At 30.9% G+C, this 17,719-nt stretch overlaps 1 long non-coding RNA gene across 1 annotated transcript in view; it reads left to right on the top strand.

The window, feature by feature from the left end:
* The window catches only part of LOC123656712, a 28,967-nt gene extending 15,647 nt beyond the window's left edge, over positions 1-13,320 (top strand). The window contains exons 2-3 of the long non-coding RNA XR_006743582.1: positions 5,991-6,186; positions 13,084-13,320. This is a non-coding gene — a long non-coding RNA (uncharacterized LOC123656712). The remainder of the gene's footprint in view (positions 1-5,990; positions 6,187-13,083) is intronic.
* The last annotated feature ends 4,399 nt before the right edge of the window (positions 13,321-17,719 follow it).

Genomic DNA, 17,719 nt, shown 5'->3' with positions numbered 1-17,719 from the left:
AAATGTATGTTAAATGTTTATAAATAATAAATAAATAATATAAAAATGTTTGATAATATAAAAATGTATTTTAAAGCATAGACCAATATTATTAGAATTTAATAATAATCCGCCATTACTAATCAGTGCTTATGATATATCGAATTGATAACTTGAGTAATGCGAAGACAGGATGACGACAGCAACGGGATTATAAAAATTAAATAAGGTTCTGATATTTTTTGCGTTTCTCACAAATTCTCACTAAACGAGTAACGCGTTTTTACAGGTAAATAATTTTCTTTGGCATCCACTACAGTCGGATTCTGGTCTGAACTAGAAACTTTACTAGTGACTATATAGTTATATATTATATATGACTATAGAGTTACTTAGTTTATTTTTCGAAAAAAAGCATTATACTATTATACTACTGTAAACATTTCATTGATAAAATTTGTTTGATTAACTTTTTTGGTCTTTTTTTTTTTTGAAAAGTACAACAAACAACTTTAAATGAAGCAGTTAATTAATAACGAAACATGATACCAAAAATAAATCGTATGCTATCGTTATATACAATATATGAATCACGGGTCATATCAGTATTTACCTAATATTAAAATGATTCAAGTTCATTTGCAATACAATCAAATATGTTGCAGTTCAAAAATGATCTAGACTAATATAAATGGCGTATGTAAAATAACGAAAACGTAGCGTAACAAATCCTAAAAATAATTGTTTCTTATTAACTAATCGTTATGTAAATGAAAACAGTATGATTTATGGTAGAAATGAAATAGGTACTCCAACTAAAAAGTTATGAGGTAATAATATACACATGAAAAAAAATACAGTCGTGAATATAATTGTGAACTTCCCCCTTTTTTGAATTCGGTTAAAAATGTTCTAAAATAGTATATACCAATTAATAATTTCTGTTTCATTTTTTACGGTTTGAAAGAAATCCGCCGAATGAGAGAAGACCACGAATAAGCAACAACAATACTCGAACTGGCGCTGACTCATATTCCCGGATGCCAGTCTAATACATATTCATTGATAATTACATTTTAACTGTGGTTCTATAGAGAACAACTTATTCCTATTAAATTAACTTAAATTTTCCTTGATGCTATAATATATTCCCGTTGAATGATTTGTTCGACTGCGAAGGTAAGCAATTAGCATTTTGCTTTATGTATTACACATTTTTGATGTATTAATAAATCAAGAGTAATATATATACGCATGTGCGTATGAATGTTTAAAGCGAGGGAAATTGTTTCAATTTAATTTATTGTTACAAAGGTAAATAAAATATACAAAGGCGGCCATATATAGCATAGCGATCTCTTGCAGGCAACCTTTATTGAAAGTAGTTAGAAAAAGTGCACAAACAAAACAAATCAAGGTTATTACACATAAAGATCTCAGCTCAAAATATCTTACAACACCTTAATATATATAAATCTCGTGTCACAATGTTTGTCCTCAATGGACTCCTAAACTACTTAACCGATTTTAGTCAAATTTGCACACCGTGTGCAGTTTGATCCAACTTAAAAGATAGGCTATATTTTATTTTGATATGTTATTATTATATTTCAGAAAAAAAATAAGGTGATATGAAGTTCGCCAGGTCAGCTAGTATAAATATAGAAATAGATTTAATTCGAAGCATTGCTTATAGTTAATAACTAGCTGTGCTCGTGACTTCGTCCGCATGGAATAGTGACTTTTACTTTTACTTTGTCCGCATGGAATAGTGATTCTTTAAATTAACATAACTTTTTTATTCCTGAACCGATTGACATGAAACAAACACTAAATGCTAAGCTTAGTTTGCTACAATATCATAGTAAAAATCACATCTAAATCGGATAAGCTGTTTCTGAGATCAACGTGCACAAACCCACAGACAAACAGAATTTTTTTTTTTGACAATCATTCTTTTGGGTGCTGTTTGCGTTGATAAAGGTCCCAATAATATTTTTCCCGTATATCTTAAATGTACAGACAGCGATCCGTTATATTTTTATTATATATATTGATTTAGGTAACTAAAAATAGCAACGCAATAATTTACTGACAATTTTTCACTTGTAGTCAAATATCATTAAGAAAAAGGATATGGCACTTGACCGACGTCGCCACTGCTACACATGTACTTCATATATATGTGTATTTTAACAAAGAATTTTCAGTCATCGCTTTCGAAAAGTTCTTTCGGTAATAAACAAAGGCATGGTAAGGAGATGTTACAAAACTTTCATAAAAACCTGAAAATTTGCCGCCCTAAGTTTTTTTAACCATTAAAATAGATGTAATATTTTTTTTTTCTAACATTGAACTAAGAATTAGGGAGAGTAAAAAAAAATAATTTAGGTTTTGTAAGATTCTTGAAAATGGTTCTTAAACATTTGATTAATTTAAAATAAGATACGATTTAATCATAAATCTGTTATGAAATATATTTTCTTTCTAATACGTGTGACATAAACTATTACTTAAGTATTAATTATATTTTGATTCGCTGTTTTCTTTCTGTTTTTGGTGTTAAAGCTATATTCTTTTGTCACTCATACACAGTGAACTATTCAAACTGTTAATTGTTTTGGCTGCACTGTTTATCACATAAATTGTATTTTTTTTCTGTAAAAGGATTTAAAAACTAATAATATTTAGATTTACAATATTTAATATAGCTCTGAATAATTGTGTTTGCAGGCAAACGAAAAAAAACCGACTTCAATTATATCGACAAGTAATACAACGTAGTAATCAGATCTCGATGAAAATTAAATGTGACCACACGATAAACACCGGCTTTCAATTAAATTAAAAATCATCAAAATCGGTTAAAAAGTTATGCGGAATTTCGAGAGTTTCCCTCGATTTATCTAGGATCCCATCATCAGATTCTGGTTTCCTTATCATGATACCAAACTAGGGATATCTCCTTTTTCAACAAAAAAAGAATTATCCAAATCGGTTCATAAACGACGGAGTTATCCCCGAACATACATAATATACATATATATATATATATATATACGGTCGAATTTTTTTGAAGTCGGTTAAAAAGAGCAACGCAAAATATAATTACAAGCAAAACTTGCGATGACTCGTAGTATCGGGTTAACGACACCTGACTCACGTCCTGCGCAGGCGCACTCCGCTGAAGTTACACGGCCACCGCTCCGTTTTATGTTATTATGTTGCAGTGATAGTTTTCCTTGTACAGATATAGATACAGACTTTATAAATAAAACACAATCTATAAACATAAGCTATTTACATCAATGATAGCACGGAGTCTTGTTAGTTTTATAAATATAAGAAAATATTATTGAATATATTGAATATTAATTTCAGTTAGTAAAAATTATTTATCTCTTCTACGTAAACAACCTGTCAACATATTACATTGGCTATAATTTATAAATAAAAATACTTGGGCTACAGCAGTAGCCATGCACCCGCTCAGCCAGTCTGCATGAGTCACCGACTACCAAGCTATTGGAGGTAAAACTGCATTTACTGCTTAGCAACATAAGGTATGTAAGGTATGGTATGTCCGGCTACACGCAAAGACCTCAATTATGAATATCTTTAAGGCCGAGATTAATTGTTGATAAAAATATCAATTTTTGAAATTTAATATCTATATGCAATATGGCAGATAATTTAAGAATTATCCCTGTTCATGAAACTCGTCATGGAAATGGGGAATAGAGATAGAATAAATAGCGTAGCTATGATAGAGTCGGTCAAATAAAACCTTTTGAGTTTTAATTAAATACGGATGCTTATTATTCGAAATTATTCATGCTATCCATTATTGTAGTTCTTAATCAAGATTTTTAAAATCAAATGTTCTATATTTTAAATTAAAAAAAAATGCTTCTCAAAAATATCTGTTTTTCAGGAAGTAAATAGTTTTGTGGCAATGATAAAAATATACTACCTTTGGTCAGTAAAAATAAAATAAAAATGGATCACCTCAAATATAGGCAACCACGTTAATAACCATTGTAAAAGTGTCTTAATAAAAATCACTAAAACAAAGGTATTTGATAATAAAAATTATTTCAACTAAGTCCCTCAATGAATTTGAGAAACCTTAAGAGTGTACGGACGTAGGTATCAGGAATCATCATTTGCAACGACTTTGATTAATGCAATCTCACAAAAATTTACAGGCTCAGAAGAGGTCAGTCTACTTAATCCTTCGGCAAAGATTAAATGTGAAGCCCGACTTCTTGTGAATTTGCTTCACAATGCTGATTACCTACAATAAAATAACTATATCATATACAAATATTGACTATATATTGATTCCTTATTATAAAAGAAACTTTTCTATATATGTTATTGTAATAAATAATGTATCAAGATTTGTGTTGTGTTGCCAATATTGTGTTTAGTAAGACTGTACATTATGGCAATACACATTGCTACGCCGTAGCACGCCGCTAGCGGAGTTTTGTTGAGTTATTGTTTTGTCGTCAATATATTTAATAATTCTACTCTTTTTATAGTATACTACAAAATTTAACTAAAAGTAATATAAATATATCTTTTATATAAGATGATTGGAAATTTTGTTTTGTATAGTAATACATTCTATGTCATACTTAAGTTTACTTTATTAACACATTAAACTCATAAGTTTTTTTTATAATGTTAGTTGTTTTAAAGAATATAGTTTTACAGATGAAATAAATCTTTAAAAATTGTGTTATTCATTCGTTCGTTTGTACTAATGACTTCCGTCATTTCCACAAAAATGGCGTTATTTATAACTTAAGACTCACGAAATATTATGAAAAATATACATTGAGGTTGTATTTCATGTTGTTACAAAAATGAATCAGTGTTTTATCGGATTAACACCTAGTTACATAAATTTAAAGTATCACAAAGTATGCGGATATCGTAGGCGGTATCAGCATTGAATTTTGGCAGTCTTGTATTGGAATATTCCAGAATCAATTTTTTATTATAAAGATACATGAATTAATCACTAGTAAAGAAAAATTAAGAAATAAAAGTATTTTAATTATAAACATAACCTGTCTTTAGACTAAATTAGAACTTTGAACATATTTTTACAATAGCATTAAAATATATTTGTTAAAATTACATAAAATGTTTGCAACAAACAATAAAATAATTTAATGTAAAATGAAGACTCGGCAATATCGAATTTCTAAGGCATAGCGGGTCGCGGCAACATAGATGACGTCACACCTTAACTTGCTATCGCCATTTTGTTCAGAAAATATACCGTGTAGTGAACATACTGTCCTTATGTATAAATGTAGTTTATTTTAATGATGAACGGTTTGTAAATATGAAGACTTGAACACTTTCTAATATATGGAAAATATAATTTTTAATAAATGGAAGAATTACGACACAACTTCCCAGATTCTTTATCAATGTACATTTCGTACACATTAATATCACCATTATTTGACAACAACGCGTTATTGCTTAGGAATTTGTAATTGAAAGCCATTACATTACAATGAGTGAAGGAATGTGTTCAGTCTCAAGTATCATAAGAAGTAGTAACTAATCATAGCAGATTATGCAAGCATGATCACTAAATTATTCATTAATTAAACACGTTTTTATTTCTAAGATTTTATTTTATTTAGAATTATTTCATCAATATAACATCCATTAGTATTTAATTTCAAATATATAACAGCAACTTTTTAAATTTGATCTTATTCAGCGGCGTGAAATTCACTCGACCGTGACTAGATATCCACTATCTATTCATGGCAAAATGCGCACTGTTATTAATTGAATAATTGGCCTAAGCGGCAACGCCTTGTTTTCGTAATTATAACAATGTAATTAAGTCTGTTACTATGCGCGTGAGAGTTATTTTCCCGCGCGTTTCTGTTCAATATTGTTTATGTAGCGAGCGACTTTTAGGAATTCGAGCCCACATGTTTGAGGTAATAATGACGGAAATTACGTGTTAAAAGGTCAGGCTGAAACCGCGATGACTACGTTTCGGAGCGACACGCGCGCCAAGCGGTGGACGAGCACGGGGCCGAGTCGTTCCCGCCAAAACGAGCGCAGGCTGTGGCGCGAAGGAACGCGATTGGTCGCGAGTAGCGGCGGTGGTGCGCAAGGCCGCCAGTTTTCCCGCGAACAATGCCAAATGGTGCATTTGTCAAGGTGAGTTCGTTCACCGTCGACGCCGGCGCCGCACTCCTCAGACAATCGCTCGCTCGCTTCTCGCCAAACGAAGGTCGACGGAAGGCAGCGCGCCACTCGCGCGCCGTTTCACCCAAAGACGCAATCATTACCATATCATACTCCCATTTATTACAGGTGAAGTTCATTTTATTTTTACGAAAACAATGTAACTTTTAATATAACCTTGTGCTTTGTAAACATATGTATTGTAAGCCGTTTAATGACTAATGTAAAAATTACTGTAGGCTTATTTGGTTAGTGATTTTTTTTTTTCGCTTACGTCAACGTGGAACGTATGAGAAACATATGCCGTATGTGTTGAGTTGTCAAGAAGCAGAAGAGTGAAGAAAGAAGAACAGTATCAAGTGCTACGCCCGGACGAACTTCCCAGCTCGGCCGACATACACGGGTCGGTGGGATCTTCGTCCGTTTGTATCGCTTATACGTATAAACTGCGACGTCGGCGGCGAACACTCGAAAACAGCACAATATAGAGATGTCTCTACAACATGGAAGGGAAGAAAATTATACCTCGTGTGAACAACTTCAACGCGCTTTGAGATATTTTTGTTGCAATCCTGTGATTTTTAATGGTCACTATTTACACACATTTTATTATAAAATTATTAACGAATCACTTATCCATAAGATTGCTTTTATGTATAAGTGATTAGTCTCACTTACTCACCTTTCATTACTTTAAAAATGTCTGTTTTAATTAAATAAACTTAAAATCTAAAGAAATTTATGGGAAAAAAATTAAAGAATATTATTATGTTGTAAATATTTCAAAATATTCTAGACGTAAGTATTTAAGTTTTCTGCTTGTTAAAATAATGTTATATTATACCATGTAGACAATGGTTAATTATATTATTAAGTGATTAAGTATCGATTTGTATCAATATAAATGTAATATATCTTTTATTTCCTCTGTTCTATTTATAAAATGTATAAATAGAACAGAGGAAATAAAAGATATATTAACTTAACTTATTTATACGATTTTAATAAAAAAATTCTAATTTTGTTTCACATTAAATATAAATCAAATGTAAATCATAATGTTAGTGAACATGAAGTTTCAAAACTACACAAATTTACCGAATTTGAAGTCAGTAAAATTGTGATATTTTTTTGTGAATATTTGTTTAGTAAATTTACTGATTATTTCAATTAAAATATTATGAAAGTATGGTGTAATCCAAAGAAATAGATATTAGGTGCCAGTTTAGCGAGAGTGTGTTATTGCGTTCTAGCTCTACGACAAACATAATTGTCATAATTGATACAGATATATAGAAAACTATAAACTTTTGTAATGCTCTAATTATATTTATTATTCTATTTAATTATGCCAGTGTTACTATTTCATATTTACATAGGTTTACTTATGTATAAAGAAAATTTTATGACATATTCGTCAATTTATTACAGAAAATGTAACAACATGAATGACTACACAGTGAATTTTCGTATTGACATAAATAAAGTAAAATATTTTTTTTTACTTTTTTATACGTTAAATGAAATAACGTAAACGACCACAGAGTATTAATATATAAATAACTTAATTTTTGTTTTACCATAAATTAATATAGATACTTACATATACTTAATTATTTTTAATTACTTTAAACTTGCAACATTGTTCTTAAAAAACTGAATATTTTACCTTATAATGTAATCTACGTACTAATTCGTTATTTGTGCCTAAAAGAAATACTTTCACCCCAAAAGCGTTTAGAGGTCGACGTTGTTAGAGAAAGCAGATTTAAAGTCGTGAGAAATCATTGCTCTTAAATCTTCAAGTTTTATTTTCGACGTTTGTATGATAAATTGATGACTGCAAGATGCTGTATGATATTATTAACGCAGTGCTGTTTTGTTAAAACGATAGTGAGTAACTAGTGAACTCTACATGGCTTATTTTGGGAGATATATTTCTTACCAGTCTTTCCAAAGAATTACCATTTTGTTATAAAAAATAATATAAATATCTTGATTTTGATTTGGTGACATTGATTAACTCGAATTTTTTTTAGTAGGAACAATTGTAGAGAGGAAGATTTTTCTGATCTAGATTGGTGTAAGAATAAGCAACCTTATATAACGCATTTTTTATTATTCAGCAGAGTATGGTAGGGTTACATATTTGTTTTATGACTGTTTTAGGGTTTTACTTCGAAACAAAAAATAGTAGGAATACTAGAGGTGACTAAAAATTTTTCATCGCTATATCTGGTCTGGTCTTGCATAAAAGAGGAAAATAATAAATTATTTTTTCATATGAGTGATTTTTTATGTAATAAAATGAAAGCGATTATTTACTTATTTTTTATACAGAGCTATTTTCTGTATGCACGAAATTATTTCAAAAATAGTAATCTATAGAAATAAAAATGAATGTTGCTAAGCGCATATCGAGAATGGCTCGACCGATTCGACTATTTTTTTTTTGTATGTTCCAAAAGTCCTCGCAATATTTAATACTAAAAAAAATTTAAAAAAATAATTTTTACTATTAATTTTTGACAGAACGAAGTCTGTCCGGGCAGCTAGTTCATAATAAATATGAAAGTTTGGGTTTATATTGTTTATTATTCTTCACCAAAACTGCTAAAGTAATATAAATCTAATCTGACATATTTAGTTCAAAGGCTGGAAGAGCACAAGGATACTTTTCATCCCTCTAAAACGTACGATTCCCGTCGGATAAATTTGTTTTCGTTTTTAGTAGAGCAAGGAACATTGTTTTCTACATAATTATTAAAAAACCAAAATTATTTAAGAAACTTCTAAACGTATGTTGGTCTGTACGTCTTAATAACTTGTCAACATACCTTGCTCAATATAACCCACTTTTCTAATATTCTTCCACTTGTTTGAGATCAATTACAATATTTTTCTACACATCGACAACGTGAGATATTTTAGGGTTGCGGAACTGCAACAGTAGCTTTAGGATATTCGACATAAAAAGTTGTAACCATCACTCATTATTTACACGTTTTTGTAGATACCCAAAATTATTAATTTCTAGAAAAGGTATAGAAAAAGCCAGGAATTTCCTTACAATTGTTCAACTCATTTCAATCATTCCATGGTAATCTTTTTTAAGCAAAATATATTGGTTAAATTGAATCAATACACATTTCTTGTAGGGACCGACCCCGTTTAACTTTTACCTTTATTTAAACCTATGCCCGCGACTTTGTTCATGATTGTCTTTATTATTATTATATAATGCTAAGTCGACGCCAGCTCAAGATAAGCAGCGCAGTTAAAAATAAATCTACATCTAATTTTGAAACTTAATGTTGTCGGCCACAATGCTAAGGATTAGATTTGTGATATCTGAACTGATAAACGAAAGGCCTTTAGAATATCTCTTTTTTAAAAGAAAAGATTCAATAAAATCAACAATTATAACCTAAGTGGCTACGTATTTTGACTTTCATCCCTTTTAAAAAAAGAACCGTATATTTTCTGATAATAATCAAATGTTATTATAGAATCGATTATTTCTAATGAACAATCTGCAATACATACATATAGTCTATAATAAGGAATTAAAAATAACCCTACTTATGTAAAGGAATAGCTAATTTGGAAATAAAAGCTTTAAGCAAAATTTTTCAACCGTTAAACGATTACAACAAACAATTAGATTATGTGCCTAATTTTAATTTAAAACTTTAAATGTTCACAGTGAAAGTAGATTTAATTATAATTTCAAATTCTTCTACTGCCAGTATATAATAATTTTGAGAGTCATGGCATTTTCAATTTTTTTAATACGTATTTGTAACAGAAAAATAATAACTTATATATACTTATAACATAATTGTCAATCTTACATAATCATTAGTTCCGTAATATGTACGTCATCACAATATAAAAATTTCATGTACTGGAATACGAAAACCGACGCACAGAGGGTGATTTGACCCAAAAAGCTGGTCAAAATTCAAAAATTCAAAATTTATAAATATTAGAAAATTTTGCTACATAGTCATAGATAAGGACATAATGAATGATATACCGTAAACTTTCATTCACTCTTGCTTCGATAAACATATCAATCAATCGTCATTTTACCGTCTCGTTTAGATCGTCTTTGTTCTATACGGTTTGCTGCGAAAAACAATTGAAATTTATATTTTATTTGAAACAAGATTAAGTGAAACTGAACTTTTTTATACAATGGACCTTTATGCACCAGGTATGTGTAATTAATGTTTATTAGTAACTTGGTATTATATTGCTTAGTATCTTTAGAAACAAGTTTTTTTCTAACTACTCAAATAAATTTAAATGGGACCAATTGACACACGCCACCTTTCGATTAAAAAAAAAATTTGTCGAAATCGGTCCACCCAGTCAAAAGTTCTGATGTAACATACATTAAACAATTGTGTTTGCTCGCAAACGAAAAAAAAAACCGACTTCAATTACATCGACAAGTAATACAACGTAGATCGACAAAAAAATAGTAAAGCAACTACGCGTTATCAAAGATTACTCAAAAAGTAGTTATCAGATCTCGATAAAATTTATATGTGACCACATGATAAACATCAGCTTTCGATTAAATTAAAAATTATCGAAATCGGTACACCCAGTAAAAAGTTATTGCGGATTTTCAAGAGTTTCCCTCGATTTCTCTAGGATCCCATCATCAGATCCTGGTTTCCTTATCATGGTACTAAACTTGGAATATCTCCTTTCCAACAAAAAAAGAATTATCGAAATCGGTACATCCAGTAGAAAGTTATGCGGTATAATACAACGTAGGTCGACGAAAAAAGCGTCAAGTAAAAACGCATTATTAGATATAGCTCGAAAAGTAGTTGTTAGATCTCAAATAAATTTAAATGGGACCAATTGGCACACACCACCTTTCGATTAAAAGAAAATTTGTCGAAATCGGTCCTCACGGGCAAAAGTTCTGATGTAACATACATAAAAAAAAAAAAAAATACAGTCGAATTGAGAACCTCCTCCTTTTTTGGAAGACTAAGCATTTTTACCGAATTTTCCATTACTTAATAGTCTAGTAGTATAATTCTGTCCAATAAAAAACTTTATTTACATTACATGTAGCTTGAAGTTTCAGTCTCATTGAGTTTCGATGAATCTTAGATTCGATTTTAATAAATGCTCCACTGGAAACCTTTTTCAATAAAAAGATGAAAAGAAGAAATTGTTTATCTAGGTTCTACAATTTGGGACTTCAAATAAGCACTTCTTATAGCAATTTTTAATTTTAATATCATCATCATCATAAATATATCTGCATAGAACTCTACTATTTTTAAAATAATCCTTTATAAGTATATGTCTACATGGTACAATTTCATTTATGAGTATTTTGCATAAAACTGTTTGTTACCTTAAAACCTGAGTGAGTTAGTATATTTAAAAAATAAACAGCATAAATTTAAATTGACAATTACCAAATTTGGAAGTGACTATACATCTGAAAGTGAATTATAAATATGTGTATCAGACATCATGAATGTTATCATAAATTTAATTTACCTTGCTCTGGTAAATCTTAACAACGCGCTAAAAATTCTATAAAAAATGTAGGATGACTATGCCTCCTCGGCTTTGCGTCACAAGATTCAATCACTTAAGTGACACATATATTTGCTATTGGCGACTCTTTTTGTGAAGCAAGTGATATCGATCGCTAATCTTAAAATGATCAAAAAGAATAAAAAGTAAATTGCACGAAAAATTGTATAATGATAACACAATTATTCACTCATCTATCTCATAATTCACTATATGCTACTATAGAAAAACATCTTAACTTTTCTGACAGACTGCTTCAGTTCATTTCAGTTTCCCAGATTATGGCGTTTTTTCAAGCAGACTTAATTGTTTATTTTCACTCATTTATTATTTTGGTAAGTCTTTATAGATTAAGACCCGTCGAATTATCTATCTTTAGAATTAGACCGTTTATCGACATAATTTCGTTACAAAACAAAAAATAACCCTAACCTATCTAACTTCAAAATTAGACTGTTTATCGACATAATTTCGTTAGAAGAAAAAAATAACCCTAACCTGGGGTATTTATTCCAAGAAGCAAAAAGAAAAAATTTAAAGCTACATACGCACACAGTTGAAGTAGTTTAAGAAGAAATTAGAAGAGGAGAAGAGAAAAGGTAATAGGATCAAGAGAATTCAAGAAATTAAAACCTTCATGGGGGTTAGTAGGTGACAAACGATCCAACAGAATGTTATATAACATAAAATACAAAGTCAAACAATAAAACGCTGCTGAAGCCTTCGTCTCTAAGTTTAGTAATTTTGGATAAAACGAGCCCAGTCAGAAATAATTACTGATATGTGTTTTGTGGTGTATTATTAATAATACTCGTATTTTTTTTTAGTATAATGATGGCAACTGGGCATTGACAAACAAGCATACAGCTCACTTGTTGGCAAGCGGATACCGTAGCCTATAGACGCCTACAATATACGTTACTGCTATGCGCTATTGGCCTACTGTGCAATTTTCAGAGGACACAAATTTTAGTTTCAAATATGTAGTGGTTAATGTAAAATTAAATCCAAATATGTGGGGTTGCAACCCTTGTCCTGCGTGGAAAAGGGGATACAAATAGTTTTTATGGTTTATTAATAGGATAGTAGCTTACGATGAATTAAACGAGCTATGTGAAAATATGGGTCAAAACAAAACGCAAAAATATTAAGAGTTTGAGAAGTAGTTAGAGAAGTAGTTTTTAGTATATACCTACCTATATTTTATTTTTATTTTAAATATCTCAGAAGTATTTAGCTTATCTATTTAGATTTGAACAGAAATAATAAATTAAGCTGTTTTTTTTTTTACAGAAATGGTGAAAGGCATTACAACGGTTGGAAAACGTGAAAAAAGCATTAGAGCAAAATTGGGTTCGTCATACATCTAGACAAATGCCTCTTTATTATTTGTTTTGATGGCTACTTCGAATTAAAGAATTACCTATTGTGCATAAAATCATATATGAGACAATCCTTTCTTTTTAAGTAAAAGTCTCATTGCCATGTACAAAATTAAACGTTTTTTTTATACTCTTACTAGCTGACCCCGCAAACGTTTTTTTGCCATGTATGTTATTAACGCCCTCAATCCCCTATAACTTAGGGGTATGAAAAATAGATGTTGACAGATTCTCAGACCTAGCTGATATGCACACAAAATAAAAAACCATAAAAATCGGTCCAGCCGTTTCGGAGGTGTATTGTATTTGTAACTAACATTGTGACACGAGAATTTTATATATAAGATTAATTAATAATATCTTATTTAAAGAAGGAAAACGAGGTAGAGTCATGTTTTAAATATTATTTCATGAATATTTTAATTTCTGTCAACTATCCAAAATCAAGATAATTATTTTAGTATGTACAATATCTATATTAAAATATTTCACTCTATTGCAATCTACATTTCTAATATACCTATAATAAATATATAAATTAACAACAATTGGTTTTATTGTATCCTTGTACACACACACATTCATACCACTACGCGTACTACTTCGCCGCAACGCGTTGTATGCGTTGATTAATATGGCTACTATTCAATTGCAGTATCTTATAGCGTAATCTATAGCCTACGCTACTTTTCGATAATATGGTATTCTTATTTTGGAGAAATTATTGAAACTGGTTCTGTTATTTCAGTCTGTAGTCTCTTTACGTAACGCTACCACAACTAAATTTAACTTCACCCTGACATACAATTACTATGTTTTAATTTGTAATTAAATCTTAATTTCAACATTTATCTGAGATTACATCATCAGATCCTGGTAACATGGTACCACACTTGGGATATCTCCTTTCCAACAAAAAAGAATTATCAAAATCGGTTCATAAGCGACGAAGTTATTCCTGATAATACATAAGATACTATAGTACTAATAGTTTAAGAAAACTAAAAAACACGCATTTATAGCTAATCGAACTAAAAAGTAGAAATTTATTTTTTATTAGAAAGAGTTTATATTACAGTAGTAAGATTGAACAATCAATCATAATGAATTACTTCAAAATAAAATTTAAGTTAAAAGAATAATTCAATTCAGAATAATAAACGTGGAGTGCATTTCTCATAACTTTTTACTACGTTTTTATAACTCTCCGCACATGCAAGTAGAATAATTGTTACATTTATTATATCAAGCACCCCACGCTTTTTACTCTGAATTGATTGCGGTCCTAATAAGGATATTGGGGAACTGTTCTTGAATTATTGCATTGTCATCGGTCCTATATACGTGTGCAAAGTTTCAAATTAATAAAACTTTTGGAAATTGGTGAAAATTATGCTCAAAGATTCCATTACATACGTACATACAACCCAAATCATAGACGGTCGAATTCAGTAAACTCTTCCTTTTTTGAAGTCGGTTAAATTTTTTAAAGTGATTAGTAATTTTTAAAAGTATATCTATCTACCTACCACTGGTTCGTAGTGTAGATTCTGCAGAGAAGAATCGTCAAGAAGTCGTCTTTTAAACGTAATATATAAACTGTTTTAGTATAAAATTAGTAATTAATTATCTTGTATGAAATACAGCGTCAATAAGTCCACACAACACCTAATAGACAAATAGACAATTGCACAATTGTTTGTGGGTTTTTATTATAAATACGAATATCTAGAACGTTTACATTGTCCAGTCGGAAACTTGTTGTTACAATTTTGTTATTCCTTCTCGTGTTTACACAGCGATTATTACTATTTATATCAAAAAAATCAATATACTTATGAATATACATAATATTGTTATAAATATATTGGGATATCCCGTAGGAAGACTCGAGCTCCAACGTCGTAAAAGTCGCGAATAGCCCTTTTTGCAAAATAAATACAGTCTCACTCGTACTACCCCACAGTAACAAACCCTAAAACATAACACTATGAAAATAGCTAAAATATATTAAACATGCAGTTGCAACGTCGGTCAGTCGTCGTACTTTTGTAACTACGAATGCTGCATCCCTGATCTGAGTCTACCATTCAGGGATGAGAAATGGGAATTCCACTTAATTTTTAAGTCTAAAATCCATAAGAAAACTGTAGTATCATTGACAATAAGCCTCTCGTTATTTATTTCAAATTTATATTTCGAATGCTTAGCATTGGGCAACGCAAACACAACTCACTTGGTTTTCTTGGCGTTAAAACCAAGTTGTTTGTTTTAAACCAACTTTGAATTCGTGATAAAGAACTGTTCACGCCATTAAGTAATAATATTTAAAAAAAAAACCTTATTAATATAACTAATACACGATGAAACAAAAAACTAAGTGATGGTGGTGCCGTTTTAGATACCTCTTCTAGCTATTAAAGATAAATTTTGCCATATAATAAGTTAGTGGTAAAATGGCACATAATTGAACCGTTTGGAAAAATTTACACTTACAGTACAAGCCAAAACATCAACTTTTTGAGAAGAATAAATCAATTATAGGTACTATTACTCGTATTTAAATATGGTTTAAGCTGTGATAACTTTATCCTTATTTACTATAAGTGGAAAGTTACTTTAGTCACCCTACATAAATGCTTCAATTTCGAAGAATACGAATGACAAACACATGTTGCCTAGTCACTACATAGTATAAAACAGTCGCTTTCTCTGTCCCTATGTATGCTTAAATCTTTAAAACTACGCAACGGATTTTGATGCGGTTTTTTTTAATAGATAGAGTGATTAAAGAGGACGTTTTATTTGTATTATAACATCCACTAAATAGTGGAGAAATACTGTTATTTTTGAGGTTTCTTATGTGATGTCGTAAATAATTACATTTTTTCCGCTTACATTGCAAACGCAGGCTGAACCCTACGAGATTTATCAAAATAATGTACTAAGTATTGTACACATTGAAAAAGTCTACAGAAAACTCCGCTATGGTATATGTCTATCTCTAATGGATTTCCCACAATAACATTTTTTTGTCATTTACTTTTTACGACAAGTAATGGCTAATTTTCGAAGCGATTTTAACCAATAAAACATTAATCCTTATCTAATTAAATACCTTAAATACATTGTTCCTTTAATATAGATCTATATGGTTCTTTGCAGCATATGATTTAAATGAATATTTTCGAAGATATTGCAGATTTAAAAATTGTGCGTTTGCGGCGGTTCCGGCCGGCCGGGGCGGCGAAAGCGTGCCTATAAGTATAGTATAATAAAAAGTAGTAAATCTTCATGGTTTAGGGAAAGAAGAATTGTTTGACTCTAAAGTTAACGCGTGCGGGCCACGGGCAGTAATGAATAAATCAAAACTACTGGATTGATTTTAATCATTTTTTCAGTGAATGACATAGGCCTATATATATTTTATACCCGTGCAAAGCCAGAGCGGGCCGCTAGTTAATACTAATTCTTGTATTTTCGACAGAGACATAACATTTAGGAGATCAAATTAAGTTAAGCCCATTATTTCAGTAACCTTTTTTAATTGGACTAGATTGGCAAACAATCGTACGGCTCAAGCTTATGGTAATCCGTTACCGTAGTATAGACCCCGACCCCACCCAAAAGCTCTAGCTACCTTACTCACCATAGGAACACAACACTTCTTGACAAAAGTATTATTAAGGCGTGGTCTTCGATAAAGTTAGCCCAGAAGTGCTGAGATCCAGATTTTGAGCAGGATATGCCCTTTTTTTACGTGGGGAAAATCCTTCATGGATACTCTCCAGCGCGGGGGCGCCAGAGGGTTATGTCAGACTCCTACTGACTAAAAAACACGTGTAAGCAATCGTCCGCCTGGGTAGGGCGAGATGGGGTCGCGCTAGCATTCGCCACCTCGCCCCGGCAACCACAACAGTGTATCCTGCGCCAGCCTCTGCATGAGTGCAAGCTCCTCCCACGTAGGAGGCTCGCCCCAGGATCTCCTCGCCGCCACAAAATGAATATAACTCGAAAAGTAGTTGTTAGATCTCAAATAAATTTAAATGGGACCAATTGACACACGCCACCTTTCGATTAAAAAAAAATTTGTCGAAATCGGTCCACCCGGTCAAGTTGTGATGTAACATACATAAAAAAAAAAACAGTCGAATTGAGAACCTCCTCCTTTTTTGGAAGTCGGTTAAAAATTGACCGCTCCAGCGGGGTTCGAACCCGCGTCTCCGACTGACCGTGTCTTTAGAATTCCTAATGTGTTGGTAACACAAAAATAAAATCGTAGATACTATAGACAACTGTAAAAACTACATAAAATTCTGTGCATCAATATATCGTGATCAATATAGCATGATATAAGATCAAAATTTTAACAAAAATTCTAAAAGCAGTTGTTTTAGCTCGCTCATTAAGACTCTATAGTTCTTTTTTCTAAACTTTTCATATTTTTTAATTTTATTAAATGTATAGATAATGAACGCGAAGGTGTAGGAAGTACCTACATACAGTCGAGACGAAATACGCTTCAGCCTGTAATATCCCACTGCTAG

Source organism: Melitaea cinxia, chromosome 9 (assembly GCF_905220565.1).
Source record: "Melitaea cinxia chromosome 9, ilMelCinx1.1, whole genome shotgun sequence".
Classification (NCBI taxonomy): Eukaryota; Metazoa; Arthropoda; class Insecta; order Lepidoptera; family Nymphalidae; genus Melitaea; species Melitaea cinxia.
The sequence above is the reverse complement of the archived record's forward strand: the minus strand, read 5'-3'. Positions and strand labels throughout refer to the sequence as shown.